This window comes from Rhinopithecus roxellana, chromosome 13, assembly GCF_007565055.1.
Source record: "Rhinopithecus roxellana isolate Shanxi Qingling chromosome 13, ASM756505v1, whole genome shotgun sequence".
Lineage (NCBI taxonomy): Eukaryota > Metazoa > Chordata > Mammalia > Primates > Cercopithecidae > Rhinopithecus > Rhinopithecus roxellana.
Window position 1 is genome coordinate 34,191,761 of NC_044561.1, and position 20,557 is coordinate 34,212,317.

Here is a 20,557-nt window from a genome sequence, read left to right on the forward strand (position 1 = left end):
ACTGCCATGGTGAAAGCAACATTGGAGCTAGGCTTTCAATGATAGATATCAACGGACAGATAAACGTTGGTGGCTAGGACATGGCTAGGACAGGGAAGCAATATGAACAAAGACACAGCGGTAGCTAAATGATACCAAGGGAAGAATAAGTAGTAGGTGGGGGAGCTGGAGAGAATCTGGTCTGCATCCAGATTGTGAAAAATGTTAAATGCCTGGCTAGGAGAAAAGCACTTACTATGATGACTATTCCAGACCAGGGCTATAGTATACAGCCACACAGGCTATGCATGGCCAACTCCAGGGGTCCCATTCATATGCCTTAGGGGTTGGCAAACGTTTTCTGTTTTATCTAGCCTGATAGTAAATATTTTAGGCTTTGCAGGCCACGTGGTCTATGTTGCAACTACTCAACTCTGCCTTTGGAGCTCAAAAACAGTTATAGACAATGCGTAAACACATGAATTTGGATATGTCCCAATAAAATTTTATTTATAGACACTGAAATTGGAATTTCACAAAATGTTACTCTTTTCAGTTTTTAAGTCACTTAAGAATGTAAAAACAGAATGTTCTTAGCTAACAGGTCATACAGAAACAGGCGGCAGACCAGACCTGGCCCCCAGGATGTAGTGTGCTGACACCTGATAAAGACTCAGTGTGGGCTGGGCACGGTGGCTCACGCCTGTAATCCCAGCACTTTGAGAGGCCAAGGCAGGTGGATCACTTGAGATCAGGAGTTCAAGATCAGCCAGGCCAACACAGTGAAACCCCATTTCTATTAAAAGTACCAAAAAATTAGCCAGGCATGGTGGCATGCACCTGTAATCCCAGCTACTTGGGAGGCTGAGGCAGGAGAATCACCTGGACCCTGGAGATGGAGGTTGCAGTGAGCCAAGATCGCACCATTGTACTCCAGCCTGAGTGACAGAGTGAGACTCTGTCTCAAAAAGAAAAAAGAAAAAGAAAAAAAAAAGACTCAATGTGAATGATACTAAGTTGTGAGACACATTGATGATGTTTATTAAAGACCAGCATGATGCAGTTTTGTCTGTATAAGAAATAGACAAGAGGGAAAAGAGATGTAAAAAGGGAATCCCATTCTGATGGTACTGCCGTAGTTCAAGTAGAGAGAGAGAGAGAGAGAGAGAGAGAGAGAGAGAGAGAGAGAGAGAGAGAGAGAGAGAGAGAGAGAGATTGTTGATGTATTTCTGAACTGCCATGTAGAAAGTGACATTTGAGCTAGGCTTTCTATTTGAATACAGCTATTTTTCTATACTTTTCCCTCCAAATTGTCTAAACAATGTACCATCAACTTGGCACCGTGACCCGCTCGCAGGATGTCTTTTATGAAAGTGAATGGCAGACGTGTCTTAAAAGAATAAAAGGAGGAAAGCAATCATTCTCAAGGTTATAATCTTTGGGGGGGAAAAGGGGAAGAAACTCAAACCCTTGAGTGGAGGCAGTAGTATAAATTGTCAGCAAAATAAAACAAAGAAGCCTTCACTTTGCAATAACTTGCTCCTCTTTTTATCACAAGATCATATGAAACATCTTAGAAAATTCATTGTGCTTTCTGTTACCCTCCATTTTAAAAGCCAGCAACTTGGGAATGTTTCAGAATATTGATTCAGTGAACTTCTGTTGTACAAAGCTTTATCTCATTGTTGATATGCTGCCTGCATTCCAGCATGTGACTATGGGTATCTATTTGCGTCTGGCCTTATTGGATCCATCTTCTTTTGTTCATCACAGTACAGCTATGTGGGCCAATGACTAGGCAGGAAAATTCCATGACAAGATTCAATTAGGAAATTATCATCTGGATTTTTATGTGTTTGCTACCACAGTACTAACTGGTTTATCTTTAATACTTTAGTCTTTGAATGTTTTATTTTTCAACGACTGTAAAGATGTTACTAATATTTAGTATGTGTGTACAATACAGACACCAGCAGCAAGAAACATCTTCCAATCTAAAATAATGGGTGAAGTTTCTACGGAGGCAAATATCTGCTTACTACATGACATACTTATCTATCACAAATGGATACACACAAAGGGTAAACTTTCTCACAGATAATAAATGGCATGCTACAATAACGTCAGTTAGCAAGAAATTCCCCAGACGGATAATGTGTTCATTTGGCAGGGAATTGAAACAGATAATTTGGATTCCTTCTACCCTAATGTTGTAAAAGTCTGCTGAGGAATTCTAGAAGACCCAAATCACTAGTAAAATAATAGAGAAATCCACATATTTGAGTATTTTGTATTAAATGTATTTAAAAGATTAGATTTGTTATTTATGATACTTCTTTGAATAGATAACACTGACAAATAGGATATCATTATTAACGTTAATATTTTACCATCCTTAACAAACTTGAAGTGACTAACAAAATTATTATATATAAATTCAGTATCTTTTTGAAGTCTGACAACAAATGTACTCAGTACTCAAATCTATAAAATCTAATGTTATCAAAAGATTTTAATATATCCTTAAATACATTCTAATGAGATTTTTCAAATAGCTGATATTTTGTCAGTATCATACCTTGTGCTAAGTACACATGAATCCTTGGAACAATAGACGATGTTGCACAATAGCCAATGTCCTCCAGCAACAGAACAGAAGATACCACACAAGCTACCAGTATTGGATTCATTCACTGTTGAATGAATTTTGCTTTCACTAATCTTAAGTGTTTGTTATATATCTGAATTTCCTTGGCATTTTCTTCATGCTCCATACATAGAAAATAAACCAATGCTGATACATAAACAGCTCCCTACTTCACTGGCTAAGTATCACAGCTGTTAAGCCAGCAGGTCTGGAAATGATACCTTTCTCTATGGCTCTGACAATGAGATAACTTTATAAATATTGATGTAAAATAGGAATGTAATTCATTTTATCTTATCTGGGCAGGTTTTCTATGCTCCGTACTGCATTATTCATATACTGGCATTTGAACGGTTGCCTACATTTGGAAATTCTGTTTACAAACTTTTATATTTGGGACTTACAAACCTTTCTGATATAAGCAGGATAAGTATTTTCCCCCATTTCGTGAGTTTGAAAATAGAGTTCCAGAGCGGATACCTAAATTGAAGCCATGTGAATAGTGACTGGTTCAATGAGCTCTTACATCCAGCCCTGCTGAATCCTATTCTGTGCTCCCTACAGTGCATCACACTGCATCTTAAGAAGATCATTCCAGAGTTGGTTGCTGTGTCAACCTGAGGAGTGCTCACCAATAGCCAGGTCTCCTCTCCTTTCAGAGCACTTAGAAGACCATACTTCCCAGTCAGCCCTAAACCCTAGTTGGGTGGCATCATGGTACTAGCTCTGACCAGAAGGCTATGAGCAGGAATGAGGTGTGTCACTTCTGGAAGGAGTTGGATAAAAGCCTTCATGAGATCCTCGGTAGCAAACATGGAAGCCATAAGATTGAGATGGTGGAGCTATAGGATGCAAAATCCTGGATCACTGAGTCACTGCATAGAGGAGAGCTACCCTGGAGAGTCATCTGACTTAAGCAGGCTTTGATTGAGGAAGAAATAAACTTTTTCAGTAAAGCCACTGAGATCTGAGGGTCAGTTGTCACTGCAGCATAAGCTCAGCTTATTCTAATAAAACTCATCCACATCCTTTCTACAGCTACTATCAGCATTATACCATTATTATCTCCTAATATATCATCTCCAGTTAAGATGTTAAAGGAAATGCAAAAACTGATCTTTGGTGCTGTGGAGAAAATAAGATAGTAAAAAGGGATAGGAAGTTATTAAAGTTTAGGTGCCACAATTGTAAATCAGTGGTCAAGAAAGAACTCACATAAAATGTAACATTTGACCAATGACTTAACACCATATGGACATCTGCAAGAAATACATTCTAGGAAAAAGGGAATTGTCAAGCATTTGATGTTTTAGGAGCAGCCAAGAGGTCAGTATAGCTGAATACAGTGACTGAGAGGAAGGAGTGTAAAGAGCAATAAGGTTAGAGAGACAAGGAGAACAAGGCCTATCATGGAGGTTATTGTAAGGACTTTGCCTTTTACTCTGAGTGAAATCAGAAGCCTTTGAGTGTGGTGCAGTGTAGCAATATGGCTTGATTTCTATTTTTAGAGGACCGTTTTCTAAAAGCAGATTTATGGCATTGAACAGTTATTTACAATGGAGGATGTTGCAATATAATGTGGATTTGATCATGTGTTATTTTGATACATGGGCTAATCCTCAGTAAACCAATGCTGGTGGTCTTAGTTCACAGTGCACATTATGTTGATGATAATCAGGCTTCTATCTAAGTTTCTTAATACCTTAAGCTGCAATCCTCTGATTTGAAACACTCACCATAAAGTTATCAAATGGATCCTTGCAAGGATCTTTATTCTCCAGAATCTCCATAGTAAATCATCAAAAATAGTTGGATGTAATTTCATAGCATATGAAACCATCACTTGGAGTGTCCTAAGTGATGATAGAATGAATGTGTTGATCTTACAAACTATTTACTTTGTCATTTCCACTTCAGTACCCAAAAGACAGCTTTCACTCAGCATCTCCAAAAAGTAAAATCATTCTTCATCCCTATCTACCTATTCCAGAAGTTGTGCCTATTGTATTCCTTTACTCCATTCAGAAAGCTCCCATTACCACAATAGCTTAAGTCAGAAACCCCAGAGATTGGTAACCATTTCTAAAAGTTTTTTTCTTTTACATGCCCCCTCAAATTCAGCTTTCCCACAATCCAATCCAACCTCAAATCTAGTCCTTATTCCCTTTCATGTGAATTGCCAGAACAAACCTCATGGGTCTCTCTGGCCTTCTGGTTGTGTCACTCCTCTTTCCGCAAGAATGTGCTAAACTCTGTGGGCTTAAAGACCCCTCATAATCAAGTTCCTGCCTGCATTTTTAGCAACAACTCTTGCCACTTACGTATTACAACATTTGCTGCAGCCACACAAAGCTGCTTGTTGTTTTCCAAGCATCCTAAGCTGTTTCACACACCTGTGACTTTGCAAATGCCATGCCCTCTCATGGGATATTTTCTTGCCTTGTCTAACTGGCAACTTTCTCTTGCTTTCAGCCTCTGTTTATACATTGTGTCATTTATAGTCTTCCTTGACCTCACCTTCAAGATCCCTCATAGGTAACTTTATTTCAATGGTGACTTTGAGCTTACATCTGTCATCTCCACAAGACAACTCTCTGTATGTCACACCCCCAAAACAAAGGCACATACATAATAGGTGTTCATATGTGTTGAATGAATTAATAACTCTAAATACCATTCTGGCTCCAATGCCTGGTATTACCATAATTGGGAGGATGTCATGTCTTTATCTCAACACCCATCCTGTGATGCCCAGTGGGTAGAAAATGGCATTTATTATCATTTCTTTCATGAGGGAAAACGTAATTTCTTTCAGCAGTTCGTTGGGTAACTTGAAAATAAAACAGTATTTTAATATTAGCTTGTTTTTACTTGAAGTGGCTGCCTCTTTTTTGGCATTTTATCACCCCAGATTGATTTATCTTTGTAATTCTTCTTTGGCTCACAGCTATTGCTATTAAATAATTGCCTTTCTTCTTAATGTTGACCTCATCAGATGCTATGAGTATAAGAGAAACCCATTGAGAAAAATCAGCCCCTGATTTCTTGGTTCATCTGGAAATCTGAATTTTAACATTTGTGTAAAGATAGATTGCATTAAACAGAGCATATTTTAAAATTAATAATAGAATAATGAGAAATGTAAAGACATCTAATGTTTTAAAGGGATTACATTTCAGCAATGCAACATTGTTTAGTATTTATATTTGGCTCTTTTTTCCTTACTATAGTATAGCATATGTTCTGAGATGGGACATTGCTGTTTTTGCCTCATCAACTTGAAACCTCTCTGTAGTCAGCATAAGGCATGTTTTGTTGAATACTGCAATAATATGCTGTTGTAACTGGTGGCTGAGTCATCTGTTTTTACAGGATTGGTACTGTAAGGAGCTGAGACATATGTCTCATGTGTCAAAATTGAGTGTGAATTTTAAAGTCAAAAATAAAATGAACCCTTGAACATACTCAAGTGAAAATCACAGCAACCTGTGGGCTGAGGGCTTTCGTAGCTACTGTTTGATTTTTTCGAAGTTGCATTATTACACTGTTGGTATTGTCATGCAGTGTGGGAAAATACAAGCTCAAAGCTTATAAGTACTGCTATGAAAAGGATGATATTATGGATTTTTCTACTTTCTCTGTGATCAGCTTTTTAAACCAGGGATCCTGTGTTTCTGGTCACTAAGGGCTTCATTTGCTTTTAGAGTTACCAGTGGTCAAGTGGCCAAATGAGGGGTCAGGGTGATTTTAGCAAGTGGGCACCCACCTTGATTGACCAGGGACCTTAGCCATGAGAGGTCTGTGCATCTTTTGTACCTGTTTCTCTTTCCTACAGTGAAAGAATTCACAGCATGGGCACCCGGGTCAGGTATCCAGGGTAAGATTAACAGCACAGAAAATGCTGATGATGGTAACACATGGAGATCTTCTTCATACCGAAAACACTGAGTTCACTCTGCTGTTGCATCATGATTTGACACTGAGACTAGAACCAGAAAACCTTCTTCAGGGAAGTAGGTTTTGAGAGTGTAGCTGCCCCTAGAGTTCACCTTCAGGTCTCCTTAAAGCTCCTGTGTCTCCTTACTTAGCCTTGGCCCAGGATGCTTTAGAAAACACAATACAATGACAGTCAAAAATAATAGTATTTATGGGATTCATGAATCCAAAAGTGCAACGAAACCTTATTAACATAGTAGTGAAGAGAAAACCCCCTAAATGTCAGAAGAACGTCACAGTGCAGATAAATTAAGCAGGGGCATTTCAATGAGAGCATGACTGTAGGCTACAGGCATGATGACCTAGAATTAAAGTAAAATTAATGGGTGAGAATTAAAGTCTAGCTAGGGAAAAGAAAGAGGACATCAAATTTCTCAAGGGCCCCTTTTCTAGATTAAGAGGGAAATTCAGACCTTCCTATCATCAACAGAAGAGTGATTACCTTTGGGAAATGGGTGGTCGATTGACTGCAATGGGCACCAGGGGCCTATTGAGATGCTGGATGCATGCTATATGTTGGCGTGGTCATGGTTCCATGGGCATATACATAAAATCATAAAATTCATCATGCAGCATATTTAATATGTATATATTGTACTGCTGTGAATTATATCTCAATAAAGGATTAACAAAGCAGAAAAAGGGTAAAAGTGGGGCAATACCTTGATTTTATGTATCTCCCAAGACTAAATAGTTCCTTAATGCCACGTTATCTCAATTCCTTCTCTCGCACTTATGAAAAGCATTAAAAACCTTTTTTGTTTTTTTATATTAACCTAGTTTCTCCAAAATGTCCTCTTTGTCTGGTGTTATGTAAACAGTAACTTCCTTTCATTTTGTTAAACAGCAGCTCATGATTAGCTATGTGGCTCTGCCACTGCCCTCGTAAACTCAGTCTCCAACTTTATGATTATATTGGCTTAATTTTACTTGATAATAATGATAAGGTTAATAGCTAATGCGCATTAAGCATTTAATGTTCCAGGCACTCTGGTTATATACACACCCTCATTTAATTCTCTTAACAACCTTTAGGTACAATAAATACATATATTTTTCTTACACAAAAATATTGAAGCTTAGCAAGGTTGAGCAGCCAATGCACAGCCACATTGTGAAATGTGGCAGAAATTTAGGTCTGTCTGTTATCAGAGCTCAATCTTAAGCTCTCTGGAATGCACCACCTTCCAGCAGCCTCCAAATTCTCTTATAGAAGCACATCTTTCTTTGCAACTTGGGCTTTTATTGCTTTTTACTTTTTACATGCTTGGGGATAGCAAGTTTTGGAGGGAATGTTACTTTACTTTGGTGACCATGAGGCATCAAGTGTGATTAACAGCATCAAAACTATAAAATTTAGCAAAGAGGGGCCTTGTTTTCTTTCAGATTTCATCTCTGAGTTATGTTTAAATTCATATAAATTTTCTAGTTCACAGAACTTTCTCCTTTCAGCATAAACATTTTAAAAATATTTTAACCATCTTTCAAAAATGCAAAATATAGCCTGAATATGTTCCTAACTTCTTCAACAGAACACAGCTTCTACCATGTATTAATTTGTATTCAGGGACGTGAATGGAACTGGAGATCATTATGTTCAGTGAAATAAGCCAGGCACAGAAAGACAAACTTTGCATATTCTCACTTTTTGTGGGATCTAAAATCAAATCAATTGAACTCTGGACATAGAAAGTAGAATGGTGGTTACCAGAGGCTGGGAAGAGTAGTCGGGGAATCGGATGAAGGTGAGAATGGTTAATGGGTACAAAACAATAGAAAGAATGAATAAGACCTACTATTTGATAGCACAATATGGTGACTATAGTCAATAATAAGTTAATCATACATTTAAAAATAACTTAAAGAATGTACTTGCACTATTTGTAACTGAAAGGATAAATGCTTGAGGGGATGGCTACTTCATTCTTCATGATGTACTTATTTCACATTGCATGCCTATATCAAAACACCTCATGTACTCCATGAATATATACAGCTACTATGTACCCACAAAAAAGCTTTAACTAAATTTTTTAAATAATAATAATTTCAGCCTGGCCAGTATGGTGAAACCCCATCTCTACTAAAGATACAAAAAATTAGCCAGGCATGGTGGCACGTGCCTGTAATCCCAGCTACTCAGGAGGCTGAGGCAGGAGAATCTCTTGAACCCGGGAGACAGAGGATGCAGTGAGACGAGATTGCACCACTGCACTCCAGCCTGGGTGACAGGGTGAGATTCTGTCTCAAAAATAAATAAATAAATAAATGTGATAGGGCAACACTCTGTCTCAAAAATAAATAAATAAATAAATAAATAAATAAATAAATAACAGAGTAAAATAAAATAATAATCATTTGTACTTGGTGTCTGCTACTGGTGACAAATTCTGCCATCATACTGTGAGATACTTGGACCTTGTTAAGATATGCTGGATTCTTGAACCCTCTCCAGAATGCTTCAAGTTGATATGGAATTCTTTTGGCTGCATCATGTCTCCTTTCATCCACTTTTCCAGTATCCTTATGCCATTCGTTGAATTTCTGCTTCAAAATTCCTTTGGGCTACAGAGAACCATAATATACAATAGAGTTCAAAATATAAGTAAAGCCTTTTTGAATAGTTTTTAAAATCAGAATAAATAATTAATAGGAGGACCTGACAGCATCTTCCATGAAGAAAATGCGGATTTTATTTTTTGTCCCATCTCTCGTTTGTATGGATTTGTACAATTCAAATTTTTCAAAGGTATTTTTCCCCTTTGCATCCTATACTTGAGCTATTATGATTATCTGAATACATAATATCCAGGTAAGTGTTTTATTGTGACTTAAAAATATTACTTGCTGAGGAGCAAATTGATGATTTCTGTCAGCTCTTCATTAGATGTCTTAAATCTTTAAGAGACCACAGCAGTGGATGTTCTTCAAAAGTGGTCTCCAGGCAACAGGGTTTCCAGGCAGATACTCTGTGGACACAAAAGTGAACAGAAATGAGATGGTAAATTTAGAATAGGGAAGAATTTCACATACATACAAATATTATAGTGCCTTGAAGAGAGGATTCCAAAGGAAAATTTTCACCCTACAAGTAATTTATTAAATATGGGATTTGTAGTTATTTATTCAAGATTTGTTTCATAATACTTTAATTTTTACCAAGAAAATACAATACTCAGTATTATCCTCTTTAAATGGAATTTTTATTTAACTTTGATCATATACCTCAAATTACTATTTTCTTTTTTTTTCAGCAAGTCTTCATTTTTATTACTCAAAAAAGTTTCATTTTTTTATTTAGCTTTCTGACTCTGTGCTTGTGCCTTCAACACTTTCACAACGATTTTCTGCTCCTCGATAAGGAAAGCACGCTTGATCCTGTCACGAACACATTTAGCACACATGGAACCACCATAGGCCCTGCTGACATGTTTGTTTTGGACAATCTCATAAGAACTTTAGGTCTTACAGCACGAACCCCTTGATGTCTGCCTGGGCACACACCACATGCAGATTTTGGTGCTTTCCCAACCTTCTTGGTATAAAGGTAAACAATTCTATTACCAGGGGTTCGGGACAGCCTAGTTTTGTTAGAGGCTGTATTGTAGGAAAGCCTACGTCGGTATGTCAAACGCTGGACCATTCTGAGTGCCTGCAGACAACGTCCCCAGAAGAGCACTATTTTCTTTTTTTAAAGAATGAAACAAGTGACTAAAGAAGGCAGGATTTAAATATTTGCAAGTACGTCCCCCACTCAGGAACAGGTTCCAAATCATCTCACTAATGTCCTCCATAAATGAAGTCTCTCCAAGTTCTTTTAGTGGTGTTAAAATTATTCTACCAAAATTAGAATTATTGTCATAGAGACTGATTGTTTTGTGGACTACAGAACTGCTCTAAAATTGAGCCTCTTGTAAAAAAGAAATGATAAGATTAAGGTTCCACCTACTTGCATGAGTTCCATCTACTTGCATTTTCCTTGTCCCACCTAGCTCCAAAATCAAGTATAAAACAGAGACTTTTGACTACAGCAAATACACTCAGACCACATCTGTAGGGCAGAATGTAAACACTTTGGCAAAAATAAATTAGCTCATGTGAATAAGAAATAAAAAGAAAAAAATTCATCACAGAAATACTCATCTATGAGAGCAGACTACCACCTGTTTCACATATGGTATGAAAGATAAGAGATCTTTTAAAAAATCTCTTCTCCAACATTAGCTCACTGGCATATTACAACATAGAGACAAACAACAGAAAACAGAAAATATACGTGGAGCTAAACATATTATATAATGAGACTTATGGACACCTGCTTATATATAAAGAATCGGAGTCCTCTGGAAGAAACAGACACGGTCATATCTTGCCCTTGTGTGCATCAAGACTTAGATAAATTATAAAAGCCAAAATAATTTATTATTTACTTGCTGGAGAGTTCGCAGCCTGAAAGAATTTGTGTACAGGAAGGAAACAATTACCTTAATTTTCTTTAAATTTATTTAACTTCGTAAGTGACTTATTCTTCTCTTATTGCTTTGTAAATGTAACTAACCAAAGTAATTATTAGTTACTTTTTGTGTCAAATTTGCTATACATTTTTGCCCACTCCCTGACTGTCCTCCTAAGCAAGCAACATAAATATATCCATTTCATCTCCTTTGCAAGATCAAGAAAAAAAGAGCAGTTCTCAATTCTATACATAGCAAATAATTCTGCCCATGCTGCCTTTTGCACTGGGGAGCAGAATATCTTTGGTCTGTTTGGCTTCATTCAATTTCTGAACATCTTTGTCTTTAGTCCTTTGCCTTCCTATATAGACTCTTCTAAATTTCCAAGACATATTGCTTTATTTCATGAGATTTGAGGTGCATAAATCAGTGCTTTATTTTTAAAATTGAGGATGAAATATTTTAGGATGTAAAAATGATTTCAGTACTAATGTTCTGGACAGTTTTTTTTGGTTTTTTTTTTTCACTGCTTTTATTTTTCTACTCAGATATCATACATATTTCTTTCTACCCTAAGTCATTGAGGCACTAGGGCAAGCAAGCCAAGATCCTTTGGTGTATGTTTTTGTCCACTTTCATTAAGATAACTTATCCTTTGACACTTTTAATAATACTCATCACCTCCGTTTCTCTCATGGTGTGCTCTTCATCGTCAGTACACTTTGCAGGCTGTCTTTAATTCTTACGATGTTTCAGAGAGGTAGATAAGTGGGTATCACTGGTCAGGTTTTCATTCAGTCTAACTGTGGGAGTCCTTCCATCAAGATAACATAAAATGAAATTGGGTCCCATTATCTCCACTGTACAGATGACAAAAATGAGACCAAAAGATTAAGTGGCAAACCAAGGGGGAAAAGAAAGTCCTTGTGAACACAGTAGAAAAGTCTTTTCAATTCCAAGTTTCAATTCTGAGTCTTTTGTGTTTACCATGTTACAGACCTCTCTTGGCTAGGGAAAACAAATGGAATGTGAATGCGATGCTTTAGAAGTTTCTGTATACAACCTTCTGTAAGAATTAGAAGTGATAACATTAACCAAATACACTGCACAATATGATTTGTCTGTCTTAAGTTTAGCACTAGAGAACTAGGGAAGCATCTATTCAGAACAGGCCTTTGCCATCTTACTGATTTTATTTTATTTATTTATTTATTTATTTATTTATTTATTTATTTAGATGAAGTCTTGCTCTGTCACCAGGCTGGAGTGCCGTGGCGTGATCTCGGCTCACTGCAACCTCCAAATCCCTGGTTCAAGCGATTTTCCTGCTTCAGCTTCCCAAGTAGCTACGATTACAGGCATGTGCCACCATGCCCAGATAATTTTTGTATTTTTAGCAGAGATGGGGTCTCACCATGTTGGCCAAGATGGTCTCGATCTCCTGACTTCATGATCTGCCCACCTTGGCCTCCCAAAGTGCTGGGATTACAGACGTAAGCCACTGCGCCCGCCCTTACTGATTTTATTCTAAGGAAATATGTCACTCAGTATGATTTCTTAGATGAAATGTCCATCCTTTTCTTTGAAAATCTAAATGGTACATAGTACAACTATGATGCGTAATAGATAAGCGAAACACAACTCTGTCCCACTACTGTTTTACAGGAAACTTTCTACTCTGCTGGCTGAAAGTTTGGCACATCTATGACTTTCCTGCTTACTCTTAGTCCTCAAGTCTTCTATGTCTCAAAACACTCGAATTCAGAAATTTTAAATGTGTAATCGAAGATGTCAGTAAACATCTTAGACTTCATGCAAGGCTTATCCCCATCTTCCAGCTGAGGCCAGCAGTCACTGGGTCAGCTGCCCTTGGGGAGAGGGGTGTGGCCAATTGCTGTCTCTTCCCACTCATTTCCCACCCAGAAGTCCTCCCACCCCCAGTGCAGGCCCACCAGTGTGGGAGCTGTGGTTGGGGAGAGAGAAAAAGAGAAAAGAGGGAAGTTCTTGTTCAGCTCCTGATAAGTACTGTCCTATGTCACTGGGCCTCTCTAATAGCAGCCCCCAGTACTTAGACACAGCTTCTCCCCTGCTGGCCTGGAAGCCTTGCTGGCATCTGCTACAAGTGTCTGCTTTCCCTTTCTCCTTGCACCACTTCCTGGCCTTCCATCATCCGCTCCACAAAGATTCAGACTCTCCTGTTGTAGCCCATTACCCTTCCGGGGGTAGTTTCAGGACCTAGAAGAGCTCCAAGCTGATCCTCTATCCTATGTGGCTCACATCTGATGCATGGATAGTTTAATTTCTTGCCTGTTACGGACTCAATGTTTATGCCACCGTAAAATTCATATATTGCAGCCCTAATTCCCAAAATGATGGCATTAGGATGGTGGGGCCTTTAACAGAGAATAAGGTTCAGATGAGGCTAGGAGGGTGGATCCCCTACCATGAAGGGATTAGGATCCTTATTAAAAGAGAAGAACCACCAAAGCTTCTTCTCTGCCATGTGAAGACACGGCAAGATGGTGGCCAGAAAGTAGGTCCTCACCAAGAACCAAATTTGCCAACACCTTGGTCTTGGACTTCCCAGCCTCCAGAACTATGAGAAACAAATTTCTATTGTTTGAATCACCTAGCCTGTGGTATCTGTCATAGCAGCCCAAGGTAACTAAGACATTGCCCTATTTTGGGTGGGGTATAAATTTCCCCACACAAGCCCTTTCCAGTTCTCTCCCTGCACTACCATAGATCCCTCCTCTGAAAAAAAAAAAAAAAAAAAAAAGTGTTCTGTTCATTGCTTCTCCCTTTCCCTTCCCAGTTTTCCTTTCCACTGCTCAAAAATGTAATCCTCCTCCAGCTAGTCTGATCCACTCACTGATCTTCTGGCATTCCATGTGCATTCAGACCCAGCAGTCTTTCACAAACATAACCTTCTGCTTCACTGTCCAACCTCATTTCTAGCTTCTCACTCACAAATATTGTTAGGTCCTGCACTACTGGACTTGTGCAGTGACCCAAATGCACCAGGTTTTCTTCTTTCCTTCTGCCTGTGTTTTGCTTTTGCCTTGCTGTATTAGTTACCTGTGGCTGCCATAACAAATTACCAAAAAATTTTAACTTAAAACAACAGAAATTTGTTCTCTTGACATTATGGGAACCAGAAGTCTGAAAATAATGTGTCAGCAGAGTCATACTCCCTCTGGAATCACTAGAGGAAAAACCTTCCTTACCTCTCCCAGTTTCTGGTGCTGTCAACATTCCTCAGCTCATGCTGAAATCTCTGCCTTTACAGTCACATGGCCTTCTCTTTTTCTGTCTGTCACATCTCCCCTGTGTGTCTCTTATAAAAATACTTATCATTGTATTTAGTGCCGACCCAGGTAATCCAGTATGAACCGTACACCTCAAGATTCTCAATGTAATTACACCTGCAAAGACCCTTTCCAAATATGGTTAACATTTACAGGTTCTGGGAATTAGGACATGGACATATCTTTTTAGGGACCATTCCTTTCCTCACATCAGTTACCATAGCAGCCTCCCAATTGGTGTCCCTGTCTCCATTCTTGACTTTCATTATCTAGTTTTCATTCTACGAATATAATTTTGAAACACACCTGATATAGTTTCACTGTGTCCCCACCCAAATCTCATCTTGAATTGTAGTTCCCATAACCCCATGTGTTGTGGGTGGGACCCAGTGGGAGGTGATTAAATTTGGGGCAGCAGTTACTCCCATGCTGTTCTCGTGATACTGAGTGACTTGTCATAAGATCTGAGGGTTTTATAAGGGGATTTTCCCTCTTTGCTCAGCACTTCTGTCTCCTGCCGCCACGTGAAGAAGGACGTGTTTGCTGCCCCTTCCCCATGATTGTAAATTTCCTGAGGCCTCCCCAGTCATGCGGAAGTGTGAGTCAATTAAACCTTTTTGCTTTATAAATTACCCAGTCTTGGGTATGTTGGTATAGCAGCATGAGAATAGACTAATACAACAGCTCTACTCTTGCCACTGTTATTCTTATGTTCCAGTTTTCATGTTAGCATGGCTCATAAGACCCTTCATAAGCTAGACTTAATTCTCCAAGCACATTCACACATTCTCCAAGCACATTAGTCAAACACCCTCCAAAGCTGAATACAGAACTTGCTGTCTTCAACTTTTCTCTCTTAAAACAGGCCTGTGCTATTTTGCCTTCCTACTAGTTGTTTCCTCTCCTTGAATACTCTTTCCGTTCTTCCTTGACTAACTGATCTTTCAAATATCATTTTAATTACTTCTTCCTTAACATCTTTACAACTTGGATTTGATTCTACAAGAAAGACAAGGTCATTTTTAAAAAGCAAATCTGCTAGCAAGAATGCTATGAGAAGCATGCCAACAAAGAAAAATGGCTATAGAGCCTTCAAATAGGATGTCATTTTTGTCATCTGTCTTTCTTCCTGGGAGAGGCCAAATATGACACTTTCTAGATCACTGTTGAATCCACAGCTCCTAGAAAAATACTGACTAGGTACTTCATCTGTAGTAACTGAATATATGAAGAGATGTGTTCCTTACTCTTTTTCAAGAACTTAGCAAATGTAAAAGATAGAAATCTTGGAAAGCTGACACCAAATTTAGCTTCTTGAAATTTCAAACCACATAAAAACATATGACACAAATGAAATATGTCATCTGAATAAGACACATAGTTCAAACTTTAATTCAATAGAGGGCATAAGATCAATATTTATACATATTGATCTTACAAGTCTGCTGAAGGGAAATGGTCACTTGTCTTTCAGTGTAGAAAAGAATGTGCATTCTGTAAGCATTTTGCAACATAATAGAGGGGCTTTGATTCTAAATTGATTAGTCTCCCCAAAATTGTTAGTTTTACATTATTAGGATATCATTGTACGAGGCAGTGTGTATGACTCCTTCTAAGGTGGGTCATATGGATATGAGTCATACTTCACTGAGTTCATGGTACTTTAATAACTTGAATTTCAAATAGTAAAAGAGTAAATTATATTTCTTAGCCCCATGTGGTACTGGAACTTCCCTTAGGGAACAATATAAGAAGCAAACTATCTCCTAGACGCAGAAGGGAAAAATAAAAGTCAAGATTTATGGAATAGGGCTGAAGGCTCTATAGCCATTTTTCTTTGTAGGCATTCTTCTCATAGCACTCTTGCTAGCTGGTTTGCTTTTTAAAAACGACCTTGTCTTTCTTGTAGAATCAAATCCAAATTCTTGTTAAAAGGCTTATTTTATGTTCTATGACATGAATGATACAAGATTGATGAAACAATCTTTGAAATCATGGACTGGTGAATTGATTGGCATAATCCAAAACTGTTTCTATAAAACAAGTTATTGATGTTGTTCCCTGGAATTTTTATGATCTGGACTTCCTGCTGAGGGTACGTTAGTAGGAAAGGGTCCCTTTTCGAATTAAGTCTGACCAAATATGAGGATGTTTTAAGGAACAAAGTTACTAGAAGGTTGACTTTGATTCCCAGTAAAGAAAATTTTAAAACTTTGGCACAAGTGCAACTTAGTGTAGCAAAGTTGTGTGTTGTTTGGTAACCTTTTTAAATTGTTAAAACTAAATAATAAGTTACTGTTCAACAAATATCTTTCATTACCAGCAGATATTTTCAAGTTTGTCATCCTACTAGATGTTAATGTTCCAAAAACAAGAAAAATTTTTGAGTAAAAGTTATAAATGACTGAATGAAATTAATGTATATCTTTCCATTAAGATTCACCCACATCTGGTGGGAAACTGATCTTCCTTGCTGAATGTGGGTTAGATCAGCAATAGGATATTGCATAAATATTCTATAAATATTGGATAAATATCAATAAATATTCTATTTATCTGGGTCTACACAAATTTGGAAATTTCTAGCTTGCTAGACTATTCTCCCCATTGGGGATGCACTGTCCTGTCTATTTTCATATAATCAAACATATCTTTCAATGGCTATACATAAACAGAAAAGATTGTTCAGCATCTTATTTCTATAACATTTTGTTAATATTTACTAGTTTTGTATATTTACCAGAAAAAAATGAATCTATGTTAAATATTCATTTTGTACATCCATGATTTCTTCCCATATTTTAAATGCATTTAGTAGACTGAGAAGAAAATAATAGTAATATTCATTAACAGTATTTCTTTCATATAATCTCTGTTGATGGAAATACTTCAACTTAAGTCACTATCTCTTTTGTTCTTGAGAGATTGATGCTAAAATATTCTTCTTTTCCAGTTCCACACATCTGAATCTACCTGATATTTCTTTCCCTTGGGCTCTGTCCTAGGCTTCCTAAACAAATTTCTATTGAGACAAAGCTCTTAAGCAGCATCAGACTCCTTGGTGAAAATATTTGCCTCTAGTTACATCAACTCAGAGATTCCCAATCTAGCTATGTATTAGCACTACTAGGGTAACTTTAAAAATATAACAGTATCTTGAGCTCATCTCCAGAGATTCTGATTTAATTGATTTGGCTTAAGGCCCAGACATCAGCATTTTTTTGATTTAACTGAAACCTAACTTGAAGCCAGAGTTGAGGATCACAGCCTTCACTCCAAGACAAAATGGGTTTGGCCCTCAAATTCTTTACCAAATCCGGTGCCCTGCCCTGCCCATTCAGCTAAATAACTGGGGAAGTCTTAACAGCCATACCCAAGTCCTTGGAAGTTTCATCTGCCTTCTAATGTGGTATTTCCAGGGATTCACCACAGTAGTGCTTCCATTTTGTTTCCTGAATTTAAACCCCTTTGAGATCCCATTTTGATAACAAGATTCTGGAATCCACATCCTCTTCTTTTAATCGTGAAGTAGATTATGCTGCTGAAACAAACTCTGAAATCTCCGTGGCTTAGCCCAATACGCTTCATTTCTTGATCACGTCAACAGTTCTCCCTCAAGTTAAGACTGTGTGACTCCGCCTCCTTCCATATTGTGGGTTGGCCTTCCCAGAATCCTTTGCTCCCAGTCACGCAGACCCGCTCCGGGAGCACAAGGGTGGAAGTGGAAACAGGTCTTTGTGCAGTTGGAGTCTAACTGGATCACACAATGCCCAGTTAGACAATGCTCCAACGCAGTTGGAGGTGACAGGAAGTAAACGTGACTTTACTGAAGTGACAGGAAGTAAACATCACTTCCTTTAAATCTGTCGGGAAAAGTTAGTTACCTGGCCCTTCTGAGATGCATAGGAAGCTGGGAAATGTAGCCTCGCGCAGATAACTGGCAAGTCTTAACTGATGCAAGCTTGCTGCTAGCACTCATTTGATTTAGATGGATCTGTGGACCCAAAGATTATTACCCCTTTAATTCCTGTCGCTGTTAGATCTACCTCTCTCTGCCCAATCTGCATCAATGTGATCAGAAGAATCTCTATCTGAAGTGATAGCCCAGACTGTAATTCTCCTTATTCTGCCTGTCAACATAGGCAATATAAGTTATGTGAATAACTGCAGGTTGCCTAGTTCTCCAAATCTACACAGCTTATATTGACTAACTTTCTGCTTCTCTGGTAGAAAAACATTCATTTCTCAGGCTGTTCCTCATTCCTTTTGCCTGTCCTGGTACATGAAACAAAATTAAGTTTGTCTGACTTCTGGAACACAGAAACAAAGTTGTGGGGTAAGAACCATCACTCCCATGGCTCAACCCTGGCGTAAATCTCCTCTCTCGTAAGTTCCCTGTAACACATTACTCTCACAAGAGTAAGTAGCACCCTGGCCTATGGGAATTTCAAAGAATACAGTGAAACATTCAAACACATTATAAGAACTGCCTCTAAAAATACATCTGATTTTAAAATCTTTTTTGTTCTCCTTTTAAAATTGACAAATAGTAATTACATATATTTATGGGGCACAATGTGGAGTCCCAGTTCATGTATACATGCATAACATATTCTGAAACTGTTACCCTTTTAAGGGAAAAAAAAAAATCACATAAGATATCTTCCATACCAACTACAGTGTCCCAGTGTAGCCCTCTTTTGCCAAGGTTTTTGAGACAAAGGTATATCTTTCCAAATTAGAAATAAGTAATTAAAATTTAGCTAGATAATATGAATGAGTACATGCAGTTATAATTACTTATATTATTTAATATTACCTTGATGATTATTACATCTCCACAGACTTGAGATTGTTGCTTATCTTGGCAATACATAAGAATTCTTGAAAGAAGATACTCTGTTTCTCCCCCCTCAGAATTGGAGGTGATGTTGGGGGAGATAATTCTGTGAATAAATATGGGTTAATTACAGCTAGTCAATATTCATAGAATTTTGTTCTTGTTGGACTGTAATTAATTATCACACCAAAATTTAACTCACTTCTAATCTTTTTTCAATGTTCTCTAAGCTGAGATTTCCATTTCTGCTTTGCTTTTCTTTCTTGACCTGAAGCAACTGTATTATTAAAGTAGAATTTCTGCTAATTAGCTGTGGTACTAGGGAGCTGGAGGGAACCTTGGGCATTGTCTGATCCAATTAGATTCCAACTGCACAAAGACCTGGATGGAAAGATCAGACTGCAGGAAGCAATCTAAGAATAACTCAAAGACTATTATTTTTAATTTATGTTTAACAGAAGTTTAAGAACATTAGTTTCAGAGAAGGACAATTAAGAGTCCATTGATAGTACAAGTAAAGCAAACTTCCTATCTGTGCATGCTCATTATGCTAAAAGTTTGTGTAATGCAGTATGAAAGAGTAGATATGCCTTTTACAAACATGTTCATCTTTGGAAAACAAAGGTGGTTAAAGTCAGACCAGTAAGCAACAACAGTTAGCAAAGTTTATCTCCTGCACTCCTTGTGATACCTTTCCAGGCCTGATCCATCCCTTCTTTCCTACAAGGTGTCAGAACCTTCCCTCTCCAGAGGTCACTCCTTTGGGAGCAGTAAGAGATCTAGTAGACCAAATTTACCTTAAAATGTCACACACATTCAGGGTATTATTCCACAATGGAATAAACTTCCTCCAGACTTAGTGACTTTTAAATACTAGGAGTGTCCAATAGCTTTGGGTGACTTGGGATAGGATAGAGTTATAATAGTCCTTTAAGAGTTTGTACTTGATAACTTTAAGACACAACTAACTTTACCTTCAATGGTTTTTCCTGAATTCTTTTCTCCCCACCTTCTTTCCTGTTCAACTGCCATTGCCAAGTTAAGTCTTTTACCATCTTTTGTCCAGATATTTAAAACAGTGTTTTAATTAGAATGCCTGGATATAGTCTGGTACCCATCAAATCCACTCTCCATGTTACCCTTAAACTCATCCATGTTTAGACCATTTCACTTGTTTTCCCATGAACTCCAATAAAAAGTTCAAGTTCTTTACAGTATCATTAAAGACATTCCTTATCTAGAAGACCCCACCCAAACCTTTGCTTATTCTCCAGCCTTACCTCTCTTTTTTATTCCAGCAACTGTCAACTTTTCATGGTCCCTTAAGCACATC

At 37.8% G+C, this 20,557-nt stretch overlaps 1 protein-coding gene and 1 pseudogene across 4 annotated transcripts in view; one reads left to right on the forward strand and one right to left on the reverse strand.

The window, feature by feature from the left end:
* The window catches only part of CYYR1 (cysteine and tyrosine rich 1), a 108,587-nt gene that overhangs the window by 60,549 nt on the left and 27,481 nt on the right, over nt 1-20,557 (forward strand). The window lies entirely within an intron of this gene.
* LOC104678205 lies at nt 9,874-10,293 on the reverse strand (annotated as a pseudogene). Its single transcript, XR_750139.2, has one exon. The product of XR_750139.2 is annotated as a 60S ribosomal protein L34 pseudogene (transcript).